The sequence below is a fragment of the Lagenorhynchus albirostris genome, chromosome 15 (assembly GCF_949774975.1).
Source record: "Lagenorhynchus albirostris chromosome 15, mLagAlb1.1, whole genome shotgun sequence".
Taxonomy (NCBI): Eukaryota; Metazoa; Chordata; class Mammalia; order Artiodactyla; family Delphinidae; genus Lagenorhynchus; species Lagenorhynchus albirostris.
This window is the reverse complement of record NC_083109.1, coordinates 29,457,381-29,477,277: the sequence shown is the minus strand read 5'-3', so window position 1 is coordinate 29,477,277 and position 19,897 is coordinate 29,457,381. Positions and strand designations below refer to the sequence as shown.

The 19,897-nt window shown below is 37.5% G+C and overlaps 1 protein-coding gene across 3 annotated transcripts in view; it reads right to left on the bottom strand.

Annotated features, from left to right (window-relative positions):
• The window catches only part of PTPRA (protein tyrosine phosphatase receptor type A), a 185,280-nt gene that overhangs the window by 151,349 nt on the left and 14,034 nt on the right, over nt 1-19,897 (bottom strand). The gene's annotated exons all lie outside the window — the stretch shown is intronic.

The window sequence follows — 19,897 nt, the reverse complement described above, 5'->3', positions numbered from 1 at the left end:
AGCACAGGCTCTAGGCGGGCGGGCTTCAGTAGTCGTGGCTCACAGGCTCTAGAGCTCAGGCTCAGTAGTTGTGACGCACGGGCTTAGCTGCTCCGCAGCATGTGGGATCTTCCCAGACCAGGGATCGAACCCATGGCCCCTGCATTGGCAGGCAGATTCTTAACCACTGCACCACCAGGGAAGTCCCATTAGACCTGCTTTTTAAATATGCTCTTCAGTAAAAGGAACCAGGGCTTGTTGAAATGACTGATTCTAGGGCTGAGGGAGGAAAAGTATAATACAAGAGATTGGAACATCTTGTTGTGCTAGAAGGTAAAAAGGGAAGTGATTAAAGAATGATAGGACATGTCAAAAGGATATAGGAGCCAACTTGAAGGGTTTCCACTGGCCAAATGTGGGACAAATTCAGGCTCAGAGTAACAAATTATATTAATAGACAATAACTCACTGAATAAAATAGGAATCCATAAGTCCATATCAATTTAGTAAATGAATGGAAGAAAAGAAAGCTTTTTGTTACAATGGAATGTCCACTGATGAATGTGGAAGGAATAATAAAATTAGAAAACTGTCATTTGGCAACCATCACAGTAATAATCCTGCCAAAAATTATCAATAGATGCTAAAACCAGTGGGTGAAAGTTTGACAAGAAATGAGATAATTTACATGGTCTCAAAGTACCTCCTCCTCACAAAACACTTATTAACTACAAAGGGAAAAGTGAATAAATTTACAGTAGAGAAAACTGGTAGACACCACCTTAGTATCAAGTCATCAAGGCTAACATTACGAGAAACAGGACACAATGGAAATTGTGAATAAGATTAGAATAAAAATACAGCATCCTTTATGTGGTATTCCTGACAAAATGCATATTCTGAATCAAACCATGAAGAAACATCAGGCCCAAATTGAGGAATATTCCTCAAAATAACTAGCCTATACTCTTCAAAAGTATCAAGATGATCAAGTCAAAGACAGACATGACAACTAAATGCGATATGTGATTCTGAACTGGATTCTCCTGCTATACAATATTTTTATCAGGACAAATGATATCTATGGATATCTGATATCAGTGAAATCTAAGGATTAGCTGGTACTACTGTATCAATATTAAGGTCCTGATTACATGGTATGTTGAGGTTATACAGGAGAATATCCCTGTTTGTAGGAAATACACACTAAAGTATTAGGGCTGATGGGGCATCAAGTGAGCATCTTACTCACAAATGGTTAAGGAAAGGAAAAGGCTCTTTGTACTATTATTGCAACTTATCTGTAAATTTAAAATTATTTCAAAATAAAGGACAAAATGCAAGTAAAACAATAAAGGACACACCAATGTCTTAGTATTATAAAAATCTAATTCTTCCTTAGCAAAATTTCTGGACAGAAAAGTATCCTTATACCCCAACTTACTTTTTTACTAGCTTTTCTAATAATGTATCTCATTTTTGAAGCACTCCCCAACAGAAATTTCTGTGATATTGGAAATGTTCTACATAGTGCTACCCAATACAGTAGCACACGTGGCTGATGACTATCATATTGAACAGTGCAGTTCGAGAGAACAGCAGTAAAAGCCATAAAAGATTTAAAAGCTTTTTCATAAAAAATTAGTTTAATACTAATTAGATTTTAAGAGAAGTTAAGTTACTTTACTTTTTCTATATTTGCTGATAGACTAATATACCCTGTATATTTTTCAGTACTCCTATCTTCTAATTTCTTATTCAAGTCTGAATGGTTATTAGAAGCAACCACCTATCTTTAGTTTGAGAGCAGTTTTTGTTTTTTTCTAAACTGACGTTCCTTTTGGTATACCACTCCTATTGATTCATACCCATGTCTTCTCTACCTTTTTGAAGAATGCCTTCCTAAAAATCTAGGGACATGTACATGCCTATCCAATATTCTCACCTCTGTCTCTCACAAAGTTAGATCACAAAGTCACTTTCTCTCAAACTTCTTATAATTTATACTTTACTTTTACTTACTCTCTCTCATATTCATCTTCCCCCAATCACAGCTGCTACACTGTATGTAATTGGTGTTACAAGTTTATTTCCTGCCATGCTTAGGATAAGGTTCCTCCTGATCAGATCAGCTTATTTCAGGACAAGCATATTATTCCTTTTCCACATGAAATATACTTAATTATCACTTAGTCAATCAGTGTTTTAAACCAAGATCTAAAAGTCAAAGTCCCTATAATGAAATCATCTACATAGAAAATAGGAAAAGAATAACACAACATGCTTCATACACATCAAATTCTACAACTCCTGATTTGAAAAGAAATGCAAAGTAGAATTTTCATTCCTTGTGATTCACCTTGCTAACCTAATGCCTTGAGCAAATGCAGTAGCAGTCACACACCTAGCAGGTTCGGTTATTGCTCGGGACTGACTTAATTCAGAACTAGAAAAAGAAAAAAAAAATGGTTTGTATACAACAGGCCCACGAAGTGTTAATACCTACGCCAAACATCTTTAGAAATATTTAACAAATCTAGGAGAATATAGAATCCTATCAAAATTAGAACTATTTTAAACAAGAGTTGGTTTAGAAAATTCTCTCCCCCTCTTGCTTCTATTAATAACTATTTAAAACAACAAAAATGGAATTAAAAAGCAATTCAAAACTCTTAACATCAAAGTTATTTATAAAATGCTTAATGGAACCAGCAAAGTTCTAGCTTCGTTTGAAAAATCAAACTCTACACTTCAAGGTCAACAGGTATCAAATGCAAGCAGTGCTTGTCATGCTTTCCCAGTAAAACACCCGAGATGATACAAAAGACAGAGGTGGGGGAATTTTCTGGGGCCTCAACTCCACATGCTCTGGCTTCTGAACCGAAGCAACATGTATAGTACAGCAGAGGCAAGAAAGGGACAGGACTCACCCTCTTCTACCTCTGTTCAGGAATACAGAAAACTTAGGTACCAGAAAAAAAAGCAGCAATTCAAACATTACAAGAAAAAACATTTTTTTGGTTTCTAAACACTGATAAATGTAGTATTTGCTTGCTGTAAAAGTCTAAAGCAATACTCAAGTTTATGAAGTGAAAAGTGAAAGCATCCCGTGTTTTCATTTGCCTTTCCTGGTTCAGTACTGGATCAATAGTTCATACAGTTACTGACATTTGTATTTATTTGGTGAATTGTCTTTGCCCATTTTTCTAACAGGATATTGGTCTGTTTCTTATCTGTAGGTACTCTCTCATATTAGGATGATATTAACCTCTTCCTGACATATGGTTGCAAATATTTTTCCCCAATTTGCAGTTTATATTTTAGTTTTGTTTATATTATCTTTTTTTTTTTTTTTTTTTTCAGTACGCGGGCCTCTCCCGTTGCGGAGCACAGGCTCCGGACGCGCAGGCTCAGCGGCTATGGCTCATGGGCCCAGCCGCTCCGCGGCAATGTGGGATCTTCCTGGACCCGGGCACGAACCCATGTCCCCTGCATCAGCAGGCGGACTCTCAACCGCTGCGCCACCAGGGAAGCCCTATATTACCTTTTAAGCAGTCAAATTTTATGCAATCTTTTCCTTCTTGATTCTGGCCTTGTGTAATGCTTTACCCTAAATAGAGGTGAGCAAATCATCTGATTTTAGTAAGACCTGCAAGCTAAGAAACAATTTTATATTTTTTATTGGTTGGAAAAAATAAAAAGAACAATATTTCATGATACGAAAATTATATGAAATTCAAACTCCAGTGTCCACAAATAATTATCAGACACAATGGTACTCATTCATTGATGTATTGGCTATGTATGGCTGGCTTCAACATTACAATGGCAGAATCGAGTGGCTCCTTGTATATGTGGTACTCACAGAGCTTTGCACTGCTGCTCAGTGTACCACACATCGCAGTGATAAAGTTGCAAGTCAACAGCGTTTTGAGTGCTACACATGCATACTGGCATACTATGATAGTTTTTTGGGGTTTTTTTTACCAGTGCATAGCCATCAAGTCAAAACAAGAAAAGAGAAAAGTGGACTTTGTCATGCTTTTAAGGCACAGTGGAAAGTGTGGATTATTTTGTTATCAAGTCAGATGGGAAAGCATTGTGTTTATTATGCAATGACACTACAGCTGTGCTAGAAAAATTCAATATACATCAACATTACCAGACTAAGTAGTCATCTCAATATTCCCAATTCACAGGAAAGCAATGGTCAGAAAAAATAGAAAATGTGAAATGGAATATCTCATCACAGCAGAATTTCTGGAAGGAAGAAAGAGAGGGAGAGAAGAAAAAAAAATGAGGCTGCAACCAAAGTAAGTTTCCAAGAAGCTCATTTGTTAGCCAAGCAAGGAAAGTAATTTGCCAATTGTGAGTTGATAAAATCATGCTGGGAGTTTCCTGGCGGTCCAATGGTTAGGACTCTGTACTTCTACTGCTGGGGGCCTGGGTTCGATCCCTGGTCAGGGAACTAAGATCCCGCAAGCCATGTGGGGTGGCCAAAAATTAAAATTAAATAAAATAATGTTTGACTGCAGGAGCTCAAGAAATGTATTCAGAGAAAATAAACTTAAGACTCTTATTAGCCTTTCAGCAAAACCAGCTGCTCCAAAAGTTGAGGACAATGGGAATAAAATTAATAATCTATTTTTTTAAAAAAGGCAAATGATTTCAAGTTGATTCCCCTGTCCCTTGATGAGTTAGATGTTACCAATACTGCTCAGTTGCTGTTGTTTACAAAAGAAGTCAATGCCAAGTTTAAAGTATTTGAAGAAGTAGCTTTATGAATAGTCTGTGTGGCTAGAAGCTGAGAAAACACTAATTTAGAACAACCTGAAGTAGAATCTGCTAAGATGAGTTATAATTGATGATGTTTGTAAAAAATATATATGGAGTAGAAAAAGGCTTAGTTGGAACTTACAAAGCTTGTGAAGATATAAGGTGGTTGTTTATTATTTTTCATCAGCAAGTACTGAAAATATTTGAATTTATCATGGTACTGAACCAATAGTGTCAATGGTGAACTTCATTCACTGTCATGGGCTAAATCACTGTCAGCAGCAGAAACAGAATAACCTGTCTTGCCTGCCCATGCAGCAGTTTGATGGCTTAGCAGCTGTAAAGTTTTACTGTGATATCTATTTTTTAAAGCTCAGGGCTGAGATTGAAGTTTCAGAACAATAAGACCGTTTTCAGTCACTATTATCACTATCATCACAAATGAAACTTAGCTTTTGCTGCAGACTTTATACTATTTAATAAATTCAACCTAACCTTATAGGGCAGCACTGGACTTACATGTGAAACTTAAACTGCAGTTAATTCATTTACACAAACGCTAGTAATGTCAACCTGCTGTCAAAAGTTAAAACAAAAAGTGAGATCTCAGTTCTCAAACAAATTTGCAGTGGATATATATTTTTAGCTCAAACTATAATTCTGGAAGCATTTTTAGGACTTCAACGCAAGTGCAAAGAAAATTTCCATCTTTCAAAATCTATTTAACAGTGCAATTATGGCACTTACACCTAACCTTCAACTGGAAGTAATTAATCTACAATGTAATGATATGCTAAAAGGCAAATACTAAGAAAAACCTAATATAGTTCTGTAAATGTTTCCCAATTGATTAATATGTTCAATTAAAATCATATGCTTGTGGGCTGACACCAATATTTGGCTGTACATCTGTGTGAAGATATTTCTTTCCAAAGATGAAATATGTAAAATCTCATTACAGATCAGCATTAACAGATGAACATTTGCAATCAATTTTGATGACAGGAAACAGTAACTCTGAACCCCAATTAAGCAAAATGTATCACCTAAAAAAGAAGTCCATTTTTCTCATTAGTATACCTGTATTACAAAAAGTTGTACTCAGTAATAAGAATAATTATTATTACTATTATCATATTTGAATTTCATCAATAATAAATTTGGGGAAATGCGTTTTCTTTCTTGTTATAAAGAACCTACATAAGAGCCTCAATTTTGCTTTTTGGACTGTGAAGTCTAAAATACATACTCTTTGGCCCTTTACAGAAATTGTCTAATTACCTTGCTTTGGAGAAAGGGTTTTCTTTAGCCTAAGCACATGAAAGTATCACCTCTTACTTCCTCCAGGGAATGGTAAAAACTTTTACCCAACACAAATAGGATCTGGGCCTGGTTGGTTACATGAAAAAATACAGTAAATCAGGTAATCAAGAAATATATATATGTATGTAAATTAAATATTTGATTTTTATTTAAAAAATACATGTACATTCATCTGCCAATATTTTGGAAGAATACCAAGGTCTCGTCTTTAAGTACAGATATGCTAATTAATGTTTCTTGCATAGATCATCATATCCATAATACATATTGATGATTTCAAATTTCAGTTTCCTTAGCGTGGAACAAAAACTTAGACAACTGTGAGACAAATGAGCACAGAACCTTTAATAAGATTTTTATGGTTTCTTTCCCTTAATCTTTTAAAGTGTTCATGCCCAAAACTAGTAAGAAAGTAATCTGGAAGGGAGGGACTTATATTTATCCAATCCTTCCAGGATCTTCAACTTAACTTTCTTAAAAACAACTATTTTTACATATTTCCTTGGTTTAAATAATATATAATTAGGTTACAAGATTACAATAAGTATAACTGGCATAAAAGCAGGTTCAGAACATACTGACTCCTGAAAGTAAAAATTCAACTAGTGATTGCAGAAGGCAAGGTATACTCGAGAGTAGTCTGTCAGCCATCAGTGTTCAGATCACTTTAAGAATCATTCAGTACATTCTAAAGAATGCAAAGTGTGGTGTGGAATTCCCTGGTGGTCCAGTGGTTAGGACTCTACACTTCCACTACAGGCAGCACGGGTTCAATCCCCGGCGTTGGGGAATTAAGACACTGCATGCCGTGCACAGCACGGCCAAAAAAAAAAAAAAAAAAGCATGGTTAATTCAGTAATCTGGTTAAGCATACTCTGTAATCTCGTGATTATTTGAGCATAGTCTAAATTAGTAATCTTTATGTATTTTCCCCCAAAACAGCCTACTGTGGCAGGACCATTTATTGAATACTCCATCCTTTTCTCCCTGATTTATTTTATTTATTTATTTATGGCTGCGTTGGGTCCTCGTTGCTGCACGCAGGCTTTCTCTACTTGCAGTGAGAGGGGGCTACTCATCATTGCGGTGCACGGGCCTCTCACTGCAGTGGCTTCTCTTGTTGCAGAGCAAAGGCTCTAGGCGCGCGGGCTTCAGTAGTTGTGGTGTGAGGGCTCAGTAGTTGTGGCTCACAGGCTCCAGAGTGCAGGATCAGTAGTTGTGGCGCATGGGCTTACTTGCTCCACCACATGTGGGATCCTCCCAAACCAGGGCTCGAACCTGTGTCCCCTGCATTGGCAGGTGGATTCTCAACCACTGCGCTACCAGGGAAGTCCTCTCCCTGATTTTTATATGTTATTTTTATCACATTCTAAATTCCCCACATATCCAGGTCTGTTTCTGAACTTACTATTATGCTCTAAATACTTGTTTTGTCTATTCTAACACAAATGCCAAACTGTCTTAAACACCTTTAACTTCCTGGTATATGGTACTATCTGGAGGGTCAAGGGTCACATACCCTCCCCACTTCTACTGCCCTCCAATTATTGTTCTTCTTCAAAGTTTTTCAAAATTTTTCAACTACTGCATTTACTCTTCCAAATGAACTATATATGTGATTTGTCAAGATCTCGAAAAGGCTCACATCACTGGGTTTACCAACAATTTGCATTAAATCTGTAGAATAACTTGGGGAGCACTGACATCTATATAATATCTTTATAATATTTAAGTCTCTCACATTGAGGAACAGAGCATAAATATTGAACTTATATCTTTTAAAAGATCCTTCAGTAAAGCTTTAGTTTTTTCATATTAGTTTTGCATATTTCTTATTAAGTTAATTTGTGTTCTCTCCTATCACCGTATCATTTTTTTTTAATTTAAAATTCTGCTAGTGTAGTATTTAACACAATTTATAAAGAATTAAGTTTTGTAAGAATAGGTCATCCTCACTTCTTTACCCTTCTCCATTCATACCCTTCCAAAACAGGATGAGCCTCATTCACCTCTGAAATCTAAGTACCTGCCTAGTATGTAGCAATCAATCAAACAATTACTGTTTCCCAAACTGACAAATATCTTGCTAAGTTATGTAAACCCGATACTAAATCTTTAAAAGGGAGAAGAAAACAGATGGTTTATTCATTTGGGATACGGAGGAGATTCTAAATCCTCCACCACCCTTGTTAACCTAAAAAATAGTACACGTCAAAAAAGATATCTTGGGAGCTTCCCTGGTGGCGCAGTGGTTAAGAATCCACCTGCCAATGCAGGGGACATGGGTTCGAGCCCTGGTCTGGGAAGATTCCACATGCCGCGGAGCAACTAAGCCTGTATGCCAGAAGTACTGAGCCTGTGCTCTAGAGCCCACGAGCCACAACTACCCAGCCTGCACACCTAGAGCCAGTGCTCCGCAACAAGAGAAGCCACCGCACTGAGAAGCCCGTGCACCTCAACGAAGAGTAGCCGGCGCTCACCGCAACTAGAGAAAGCCCGCGGGCAGCAATGAAGACCCAATGCAGCCAAAAATAAAATAAATTTTTTTACAAAAAGATATCTTCCTTCCTTTGAAAGTCTTTCATAAACGAACTCAGTACAAACCTTCTCTGGATTTATTTTTCAGCCTTTACAACCTCACCAATAATTCTATTCCTTATGTATAAATGGAATGACCAACATTTGCTGAATGCTCCTGGTGAGTTAGATGTGTTACATAATTTAGCTCATTTACTCCTCACCAAAACCCTATGAAGTGGATGTTATTATGCCCCATTTTGCAGAGAGGAAACTGAGGCACAGAGAGGTTAAGTAACTTGCCCAAGGTTACATATCTAAGATGGAATTTGAACCAAGGCAGTCAGCTTCAGAATCCACAAAAAATATTTTAAAGAGCACATTATTTCATATTTTTATTTCATCAGTGGATAGCCTTTAGTGGGCCAGTTGAAAACCTTCACTGTGCTAAATAAAGGTCAGCATATCTACAATTCTTAACATTTTAAATTCATAAAGTTAAAAACAAAAAATAAAATCTTCAAATTATACTTAGGAATGTTTTAAAATATTCTTAAAAAGAACTAAACATTAATAATTCTGTATTTTAAATTCCAGTTTAAATTAGGCATAAAATCTTTAGTTAAATCACCGCAGTTTTGTTTAGCAAGCTCTTAATACTTAACTGAATCACATCTATTTAACAACATTCCCAACCACCCCTCTGGCATGACCCGGAATCATCTGGCCCCAACCTTCCCAAAATGAATTATTAAAGAATCTCATGCCTTTAAAAGAAAGGATCAGACCAGTGGTGGCAGCTGCCAAGAATGAGTTTACTGCCTGGTTTCCATGACTACATCAATCTGAGACTCGTGTAAGAGAGAAGACGTATCCTTGGAAACCAACTCTTGGCTTCTCTCAATTAAGAAAAGGAGTGGGGAAAAAAAGAGAAAAGGCTTCAGAATAATTTAACTTGTGTTTAATGTGTTCACTGCACATGATAATCAATGGCAAAAGTCCTGTCCCAATCAAACTTGTGAGAAAGTTATATGGTGCCTAGTGGAAAACCCCAAATTGGTTTTACAGAGATTATCTTATGACCCATAAACAATTATTTTCGTTTCAGACTTTAAAAGAAAATCACAACAGAAGCTCTACCAGTAGAACTTCATAAATAACGTCTAACTGGGACCAGTATTTGGTAACCCCTCAACTGTACAACTGCATGCCACCATCTGAACTGTCCACACACATCCCATATACTCTAGAGGTGTCCTTTGTTTTAGGTGCTACCAATTGTGAAATTTCAAAATGGAAGGTTTTTCCAAATTCAGGAGCAGACTGAATATATTTATGAAAATAACTATACTTCATAAGAAAAGTTACAGGTCCATTCATTTCAACTTCACTTTCTATGAAGTGCAAATGAGCTTTAATGAAATATATTAAGTACAGCCTCCCAGGTTTTCTTAAACCAGGACCCTACTTCCCTGGAGCTATAAATATACTTCCTGTCATCAATAGCAATGGCTGTAGCAACCTCTCTGTTCAAAAGAACTAAAAATACATTTTTGTACATATCCTCTCTTCTGCTACCCACCCACCATTCCAAGAGGAACTGACAGAGGGAAATGCAGAGCTGTGTAAAGTTAAGCTGAGAGCAATGCAGAGACTGTAATTTTCCTTTAAAAAATAAAAAAAGGCTACCTTCAATTGAATACTGTCTAGGGGAGGTATTAATCAGCTATTACAGGGTCAGAGTAAATTTTAAAGTTTTTGGAGAAGCTATTCCTGATCACAAGTTATATTTACTGTTATTTGGGGACCAGTGTCATTCCGTTAAACCATGTTAGAAATTCATGCATATTGGAACTATGCAAAGTAAGAATTTTCTGTATATAAAAGTGACTCATGGAACTAGATGGGGGTGCTCAGCCAGCACTTTCAGTGGGGCTGGGGTCAATGAGATAGCCCTCATGCTCACGAGACTGTTACCCACAATGGGGCTGGAGTAAAAAAAGACGGAAAGCTAGATTCTAAATGTCAGAGAAAGGAGGTACAAATTCAGAAAGGGGAAAAACACTAGAAAAAATCCTGTGGTACTGAAACAGAACTAAACATATCAGAGTGAAATCATGGCTTTCAATATTTATAGGCATATATCGATGTTTGTGTATGTTTTGTATATACATGTGTATGTATAAATTATTACAAACCCTCCAACCACAAACCCCAGCATCTGTGTTTCACTTCCTGCCCAATAGGGAAAATTTCCACCTAACAACTTCCCACCACCACGATGATAAAGGCCCTCATCCATATTTTCCCCTCATTCCTTCTGCCTCCTGACCCTAGTGCTTCTCCCATGTGGCCCTGCATAGCATGGTGCCTCCTGCATCTGAGGAACTATGAGTAATAAACTTCCTTCAATGGCATTGACTTCTTCATGCCATCACTCAGTCGTACTTATAAATTAAATCCCAGGTATATTTTAAAACAATATCCTACCTCTGGACTCTAATAGAGCCTAAGAGCAATGATACCCCAGAAGAAAAGAACATATCTGGTATTCAGATCTTGTTTTCTAAATATAGCCCCTAATAAAAGGTCTGAACCAGAGTTCCTTGATGAAATGGTTGATTCCACAACTGGGGCAGTGAAAGTACAAGATGAGCATGGAAAATCTCACTGTGCAAAAAAGTTAAGAAAAGTAAGTGATCAAAGAATGATGGGGACATGAAAAAAGGGCCCAGGAGCCAGCTTGAAAGAGTTCCTATGGCCAAATTTGGGACAATTCGAGCATCAAAATAAATGATAAATGAATAACACAGGAATCCAGGAGTTCATGCTAAGATGTTTAAATGATTTTAAAAAAGAAAAAAGGGACCACTTGGTGGTCCAGTGGTTAAGACTCCGCACTTTGGGACTTCCCAGGTGGCGCAGTGGTTAAGAATCTGCCTGCCAGTGCAGGGGACATGGGTTCAATCCCTGGTCCGGGAAGATCCCACATGCCGCAGAGCAACTAAGCCCGTGTGCCAGAACTACTGAGGCTGAGCTCTAGAGCCTGCGAGCCACAACTACTGAACCTGTGTGGCACAACTACTGAAGCCCATGCGCCTAGAGCCTGTGCTCTGCAATAAGTCACCACAACGAGAAGCCACCACACCTCAATGAAGAGTAGCCCCAGCTCGCTGCAACTAGAGAAAGCCCATGCGCAGCAGTGAAGACCCAAAGCAGTCAAAAATAAATAAACAAATTTATTACAAAAAAAAAAAAAAAAAAAAAACAAGCTCCACACTTCCACTGCAGGGGGCACGGGTTCGATCCCTGGTCAGGGAACTAACATCCTGCATGCCACGTGGCATGGCAAATATATAAATAAATAAATACATAAATAAATACAAAGAAAAAAAGGGGGAGAGAAAGCTTTTTCTTAAGTGAAATGCCAAATGATGAATGCAGAAGGAATGATGAAATTTTAAAAATTTTACCATCTGGTAACCACTGTAGTAATAACTGACTCAGGCACAAATCATCAATAGATGCTACAACTAGCAGGTAAAAAGTTGATGAGAAATGAACTATTCATATAGCCTCAAAGTATCATCTCACAAAATGTATAATGTTTACTTACTAGGAAGTGCAAAACACTTCCGAACTAACTTTAACTGAAGAGACACGAAAACTAAATGCAATGTGTGGTCCTGGATGGTCTCTGAATTAGAAATATGAGGGAAAGGAAGAGGTTTTTCTGCTTTTGTTTTTGGAGGGGGGAGTGGGTTTTTGTTATCTTTTGGGTTTTTTGTTTGTTTGTTTTTACTGTAAAGAACATAACTGGAAGATCAGCGAAATCTGAGTGGTGTCTGTGAATTAGCAGTATTATATCAATATTTATTTCCTGATATTAATGAGTGTGCTGTGGTTCAACAGAAGAGTATCCTTGTTTTGAGGATATACATACTGATTAAGAGGTTACAGAGCCTTCTGTCTGCAATTTACTTCGCAAATGATTCAGAAAAACTGTATAGCTACATGGATATAGTGACAAAGATAAAGCAATTATGGTAAAATGTTAACAATTTACCATTAACAATGTGTAATCTCAGTGAAGAATATACTTGGCCAAACAGCAAATAAATACTAATTTCCAAAGGACTAAAATCATATAGCCCGTATTCTTTAACTACAATGCAATTAAATCTATAAGCCAATATTAAAAAACCTCACAGTTGAAAATTAAAAGACACACTTATAAATAACCCATGGATCAAAGAATAAAACCACAATGGAAATTAGGAAATAGTCTGAACTGTTACTGAAGAAATTCCAACCAAAATATTAGTAATCTGATGCCATCAATGTATAAGATAAAAAGATAATATGGTACATACACACCATGACCAAATTGTGTTTCATTTAAAAGCTACCTTTCTAATTAATGAAAGGTAGTTGCCAGGGGCTAGAGGGAGGTAGAAACAGGAACGTCCTGTTTAAGAGTTCCACTTGGGGATGGTGAAAAAGTCCTGGAGATGGATGGCGGTGATGATATCACAACAATCAATATGAATGTACACTGAACTGTATGCTTAAAAATAGTAAAAATGGTAAATTTTGTTACGTATTTTTTTAAAATTATTTAATTTATTTATTTTTTAAAGGCAAATCCATTTATTCATCATTTTTGGCTGCATTGGGTCTTTGTTGCTGCACACAGGCTTTCTCTAGTTGTGGTAAGTGGGGGTTACTCTTCGTTGTGGTGCACAGGCTTTTTATTGTGGTGGCTTCTCTTGTTATGGAGCACAGGCTCTAGGCACACGGGCTTCAGTAGTTGCAGCACACGGGCTCAGTAGTTGTGGCGCGTGGGCTCTAGAGCGCAGGCGCAGTAGTTGTGGCACACAGGCTTAGTTGCTCCACGGCATGTGGGATCTTCCTGGAGCATCGCTCAAACCCGTGTCCCCTGCATTGGCAGGCAGATTCTTAACCACTGCACCACCAGGGAAGTCCTGTTATGTATATTTTACAATAAAAATTATATAAAATGAGCCCAAAAGAATAAAACAGCATTTTCTCATGGAAATTGATTAATGTAATTTATTATACTGACAGATTAAAGAAATAGCATATGAATACCAATAGATGCAGAAAAAGCATGGGATATAATTCAACATTCGCTCATTAAAAACTCTTTGCAACAAGGAATGGAGGGGAACTTCCTTAATCTGATAAATGGTGTCTACAGCCCTAAGATCACACGGTAGGATTCAACAGACTCCTGCCAGATCAGATAACACTGCACAGAATATAAAACCTTGCACCCTTCTTTTAAAATTCTACTACAATTATTTGAAATGTAAAAGACAGAAAAAGTAGTTATCTCTTCTGTGCTTATAAATATTGTTTTGATGTCAAGAACAATTACCTTAACAGAAAAGCGATTCTTCTAAGCTACTAACAGCAAAAAATGGCTTCAGATCAACAACTTTAAAATCAAAATGAGGGACTTCCCTGGTGGTCCAGTGGCTAAGACTCCACGTTCCCAATGCAGGGGTCCCGGATTCGATCCCTGGTCAGGGAACTAGATCCCACATGACGCAGCTAAGACCCGGCACAGCCAAATAAATAAATAAATATATTTTTAAATAATAAATAAAATCAAAATCATTTTGAGCCGGAAGTTAATATCCAACAATTTTTTAAAATAGTACAATTCTGTTTTCTAGAGTAACCTTTTCCAAAAGAGTTGTCCTTTTTAGAGGACTCAGCAGAAAACTACGCTCTTTGAAATTTGGCAGATTAGTGATATCTTTCTATAGCTAAAATGAATAACCAGGTACTACAACTTTGACATTTTTTTCAGACTAAACTCATTCAAGTCATGTTCTCTTCAACTGAGAAGGTTGGAGCCTGGTCTATCCATTCATTTGTGCCTTAGAGCAGGTGAACTCTTTCCTGATAACCATCTCAGTCCTGCCTGCAGTTGCTCCATGTAAACAGAGATGGAGTCACCACCTATTCAAGGCACCACTGCTGTCTTCAGCCTTCTTTATTTTCAAAGTAAGTTGGATGTGTCACTAATCAGCAATTGTACTCATGATTTCAAAGTATTTTCCTAATTCAACAAAATTCAATTATGAGAAATGATGAGTAGAAAACTGCCTCTTATTTGGGCAACTGTGGACTCAGCTTAGAATAAGCAAAGCTGTAATCGCTACTGCAGGATTTCTCAAATTTGAGAGATACAAATTACCTTTTAAAGGAAACAAAATTTTTAACACACCTTCAATGCTAATTAAAAAATTTTTATTAATGAATAAACGTAACACTGTGCTATTATACAGCTATAAAACCAAAACAAACATATAAAAATATAAAACCAGTAAGATTCAAATTAACAATATTAATAGATAACAATCGATTTAATGCTGAAATTAAATCACTAGTCACAACATGGCTATTGCATCACCTACTACAACAGTTTTCTTTTTTTTTTAAGCTTGGCATGCCTAAACACATACGTCATATAATACTAATTCTCCCATCACTTTCCCGTTCAAACAACTGCAAACAAGTTGCCCAGCGTGCCCAGCACTACTTGGCCTTCCACTGACTGGTCCCACAAACTACTTACTTACAAATAAAGACATAGATAACCAATGATCCTAAACACACACACAAACATGGGCACTGAGATTGTGTGGCAATACTCAGTTACAAGGTGGGCAGTCATTCATATGCTTATAGTTCAGGTTACTGAAATTTTAAAAACTATTAGAGTCAGAGAAATTTCTCTTCAAAATATATCCAAGGACCCCCATTTGAGATACTGCATTACAGTATGACTGTAGAGGTTCTATTGAAAACATTCACCATATCACACAATATCCCATTTAAGAGGAAAATGCCTCAAACCACAGTGCCAGGAAAGGCTGTTTCTCACTACTGATGATGGTTTCTATCTTGTAAGTCAAGTGAATCTCTTGGAACCTTCGGCTAATATAACTTGAGAGCTCAGTATACAGTCTTCTTTAAATAACTGCATAGAATCTAATGGACTGCGCTACCATAATCAAGCACACACTATAAAAATCAAACATTACAAAAGAAAATACGCTGAATAGAAGGTATCCTTCCCACCAGGCATCCAGTTCCCCACTCCCCAGTGATCATTATTACTGACCAGCTTCTTTGGTGTCTTTCTGGAGAACTCCTAAATGCACTCTCTCTAGAAACACACACACAATGGTATTATATTTGTATCAGTAAATTACTTCAAATTCTCCTTAGAATGAGCTAGGCCATGAGTATTTCCTTCACTGGTCCTAATATTTTAGAAATTACAGTGGTTTTTTGTTTGTTTTCTTTTAGTTGTTCTTTGTTTTGTTTTGTTTTTATTGATTTTGGCTGTGCTGGGTCTTAGTTGCGGCATGCAGGATCTTCGTTGTGGCACTCGGGATCTTCGTCGCAGCATGCAAACTCTTAGTTGCAGCATGCGTGTGGGATCTAGTTCCCCGACCAGGGATCAAACCCAGGCCCCCTGCATTGGGAGCACGGAGTCTTACCCACTGGACCACCAGGGAAGTCCCAAAATTACAGTGTATTAGAATTAAATAATTTTAGGTATAGAAGGATGTTAAACCATCAAGTCCCTTATCACTTTACAGAGGAAGAAACTGTGACCGGGAAAGACTTGCCTAAAGTCTCAAGGCTAATTAGTACTACCAGAAATAGAACTCAGGTCTGCTTACTCCAAACCCTTTCTTTATCCAAGGTGTACTCAAATTTCTTTACATTTTCCACAGTCATCAGGTGATTAATTTGTCTTAACCGTATGAAATTAGAAGCAAGAAGTTCCCCTTGTAACAGTTTTTCTCAGGGGATGAACGACTGATTATTTGCAATTAAGTCTGTTTAGTCACCATCGATACACAGATCTGTCTGCACCAAACACAGCAACATATTGGGTTGGCCAAAAACTTCATTCAATTTTTTTCCCTCAGATGGCTCTGGTAGGGCTTAGTTGTCTTTAACTTCAATTGAAACAATTTTGTCAGACTGTATTGTGACAGCTATCATATCAGCATGCATTTAAAAACAAAACTTATCAAAATTGGTGATTTCTCTGTAGCCATTTTAGTATTGAAGATGGAAGAAAAAAAGCAACATTTTCGGCATATTATGCTTTCTTATTTCAAGAAAGGGAAAAACGTAACTGAAACGCAAAAAAAGGTTTGTTCAGTATATGGAGAGGGTGCTGTGACTGATCAAACATATCAAAAGTGGTTTGTGAAGTTTCGTGCTAGAGATTTCTCCCTGGACGATGCTCCACGGTCAGGTAGACCAGTTGAAGTTGATAGCGATCAAATCGAGACATTAATTGAGAACAATCAATGTTATACCATGCGGGAGATAGCCGACATACTCAAAATATCCAAATCAAGTGCTGAAAACCATTTGTACCAGCTTGGTTATGTGAATCGCTTTGATATTTGGGTTCCACACAAGTTAAGGAAAAAAACCTTCTTGACCCAATTTCCACAGGTGATTCTCTACTGAAATGTAATGAAAATGTTCCGTTTTTAAAACAAATTGTGACGGGCGATGAAACGTAGATATTGTACAATAAAGTGGAACGGAAGACATCGTGGGGCAAGCGTGAACCACCTTGAACCACCACCAACCACACCAAAGGCCAGTCTTCATCCAAAGAAGGTGATGTTGTGTATACGGTGAGATTGGAAGGGAGTCGTCTGTTACGAGCTCCTTCCAGAAAACCAAACGATTAATTCCAACAAGTACTGCTCCCAATTAGACCAGCTGAAAGCAGCACTTGATGAAAAGTGGCCGGAATTAGTTAACAGAAAACGCATAATCTTCTATCAAGATAATGCAAGACCGCATGTTTCTTTGATGACCAGGCAAAAACTGTTACAGCTTGGCTGGGAAGTTTTGATTCAACCGCTTTATTCACCAGACATTGCACCTTCAGATTTCCATTTATTTTGGTATCTATAAAATTCTCTTAATGGAAAAAATTTCAGTTCCCTGGAAGACTGTAAAAGGCACCTGGAACAGTTCTTTGCTCAGAAAGATAAAATGTTTTGGGAAGATGGAATTATGACGTTGCTTGAAAAATGGCAGAAGGTAGTGGAACAAAACAGTGAATAAAAAGTAAACAACTTTACTGTTCAATAAAGTTCGTGGTGAAAATGAAAAAATGTGTCTTCTATTTTTACTTAAAAACCGAATGAACTTTTCGGCCAACCCAATAATCGATCATCCCTAACATTCTTGGTAATTTCCAAGAAACAAAGTTGAAATTTAGGGTAGCTACACAGCCCTTCGAATCATCAAAAGAAAAAGAAATGTTATATTACAGAGCCCCCAGATTTTGGTATCGATACCTGTTCATCAGCAAACATGTCTGTTTACTATATGCCTGGCACTTGGCTCAATGTTGAACATCAATGTATTGAACACCTAATGGAATTAATAGACATGCTCAATACATAATTGTCCTCAATAAACTAACAGGAAATTAAGACATGAAAATGAGTAATTAAAATACATTGTGATAGGAACTTCCCTGGTGGCTCAGTGGATAACACTCTGCGCTCCCAATGCAAGGCGCCCGGGTTCGATCTCTGGTTAGGGAACTAGATCCCACACGCATGCTGCAACTAAGAGTTCACATGCCACAACTAAGGAGCCCGCGTGCCAAAACTAAGGAACCCAAGTGCTGCAACTAAGACCCCGTACAACCAAATAAGTAAATAAATATTTTTTTAAAAAACCAAAAAACATTGTGATCAATACTGTATTTGTTATACCAACCCTAAAAGGAGGAAAAAACAATTCCTAGGAGAATTCAGGAGACTTCCATAAGTGGGTGATACTTCAGCAGGGTCTAGAAGACTATGTAGTAGTGCGGTTACTTAAGTTTTTGTTTATTTAATGAATTCAGTTTCAAAGAGAAAGATAAACTAAATCATATAGGTACAGTCTTTGGCAATTACAGTGAAGGTTGCAAACTGGTAGCACACTGTGTTATAAAAATATTGAATATGAACTCTTTAGATAGGCCATGGAAACTCCAGTATGACATATGACCCAAGAGATCTACTTCTCTCATTCATATAAGCTGCCCAGCTTCCAAAGACATATTTGAGTTTGCATCCCCCGACAAACTTAATGCCACAGATAAGGGAGATGGAAAGAAGAGAGTAGAAGAAAAAGACATCTTAAAAACCTTCTGAGTTTTCAAGCCATTACATGGGCTTACAGTTTCTTGTTTAAAGGTATTTTCCAGTTTTGGAATCAGAAAACTTACAAAACTAGGAAACGAACAGGAAAAAGAAGGAAATAATAAAAAGACAGCTTTAGATGCTGAGTGAGGTTAGGCTCACTGAAGAACTAAGGGAACTCACCTGCTGCCACCAAACTCAAAGTGCAAGTAATATGAATCCATGCCTCAGCAAAATTACATATTACTATACATCCTGGACCACCAAGATCCTTCTAAAACCATTAATCTGCATGTGTCAGTGTATGGATTATTATATAAGTGTCTGGATTATCACATAATATGATTAAGTGACTTGATAGAAATAGCACAAGGATCTATACCTAGATCAGAATTGAGACAGTCAGTAAGGTAATGCTCATTGGAGGAACTGATCCCTACCTAAGAAATTATAATGCAAGGTAAAAAAGAGGGAGATGGGCAGTCCAAAAGACAGAGGGTCTAAAAGAGCACAGCACAGTCAAGGATACGGGGAAAAGGTAAGGCTAAAGGGTTAAGAGGGGTTGGTCACAAAAACTTGCTCTGATAAGGAGTCTGGATTTTACCCAGAGGATTTTAAACTGGGGAGTGCTATGATTAGATAGGGAAGTCAAAAAGATCACTCTTGGCAGCAGTGTGATACATGACGTAGAATAAGGAAATAATAATGGGTAGACAACTAGGGAATCTGCAGCAGTCATCTAAATGAGAAGAAACCAGAACTAAGGGACAGAAGAGGTGGGGGAAAGCAGGCAAATTTGAGAAATATTAAAGGTAAAACAGATGGGAATGCAACACCAACCAGAAGAACAGTGTCATCCAAATTTCTGGTTTGGGTTACAGGGTTTTGTCATTCATCAAGACAGAGAATACAAAAGTAACACATTTAAAGGGAAGATGAGGTCAGTTCTGAGCCTGTTACAGGTGCCTGGGAAACAGTCCAGTGAAGATTACCAGTAGGTTGCTGGCTATCATCCAGCGCGAGGACGAATTTTCTCCTACTTAGCAAGGAGCTGGCAGCCGAAACCCTGGGCATAGGCA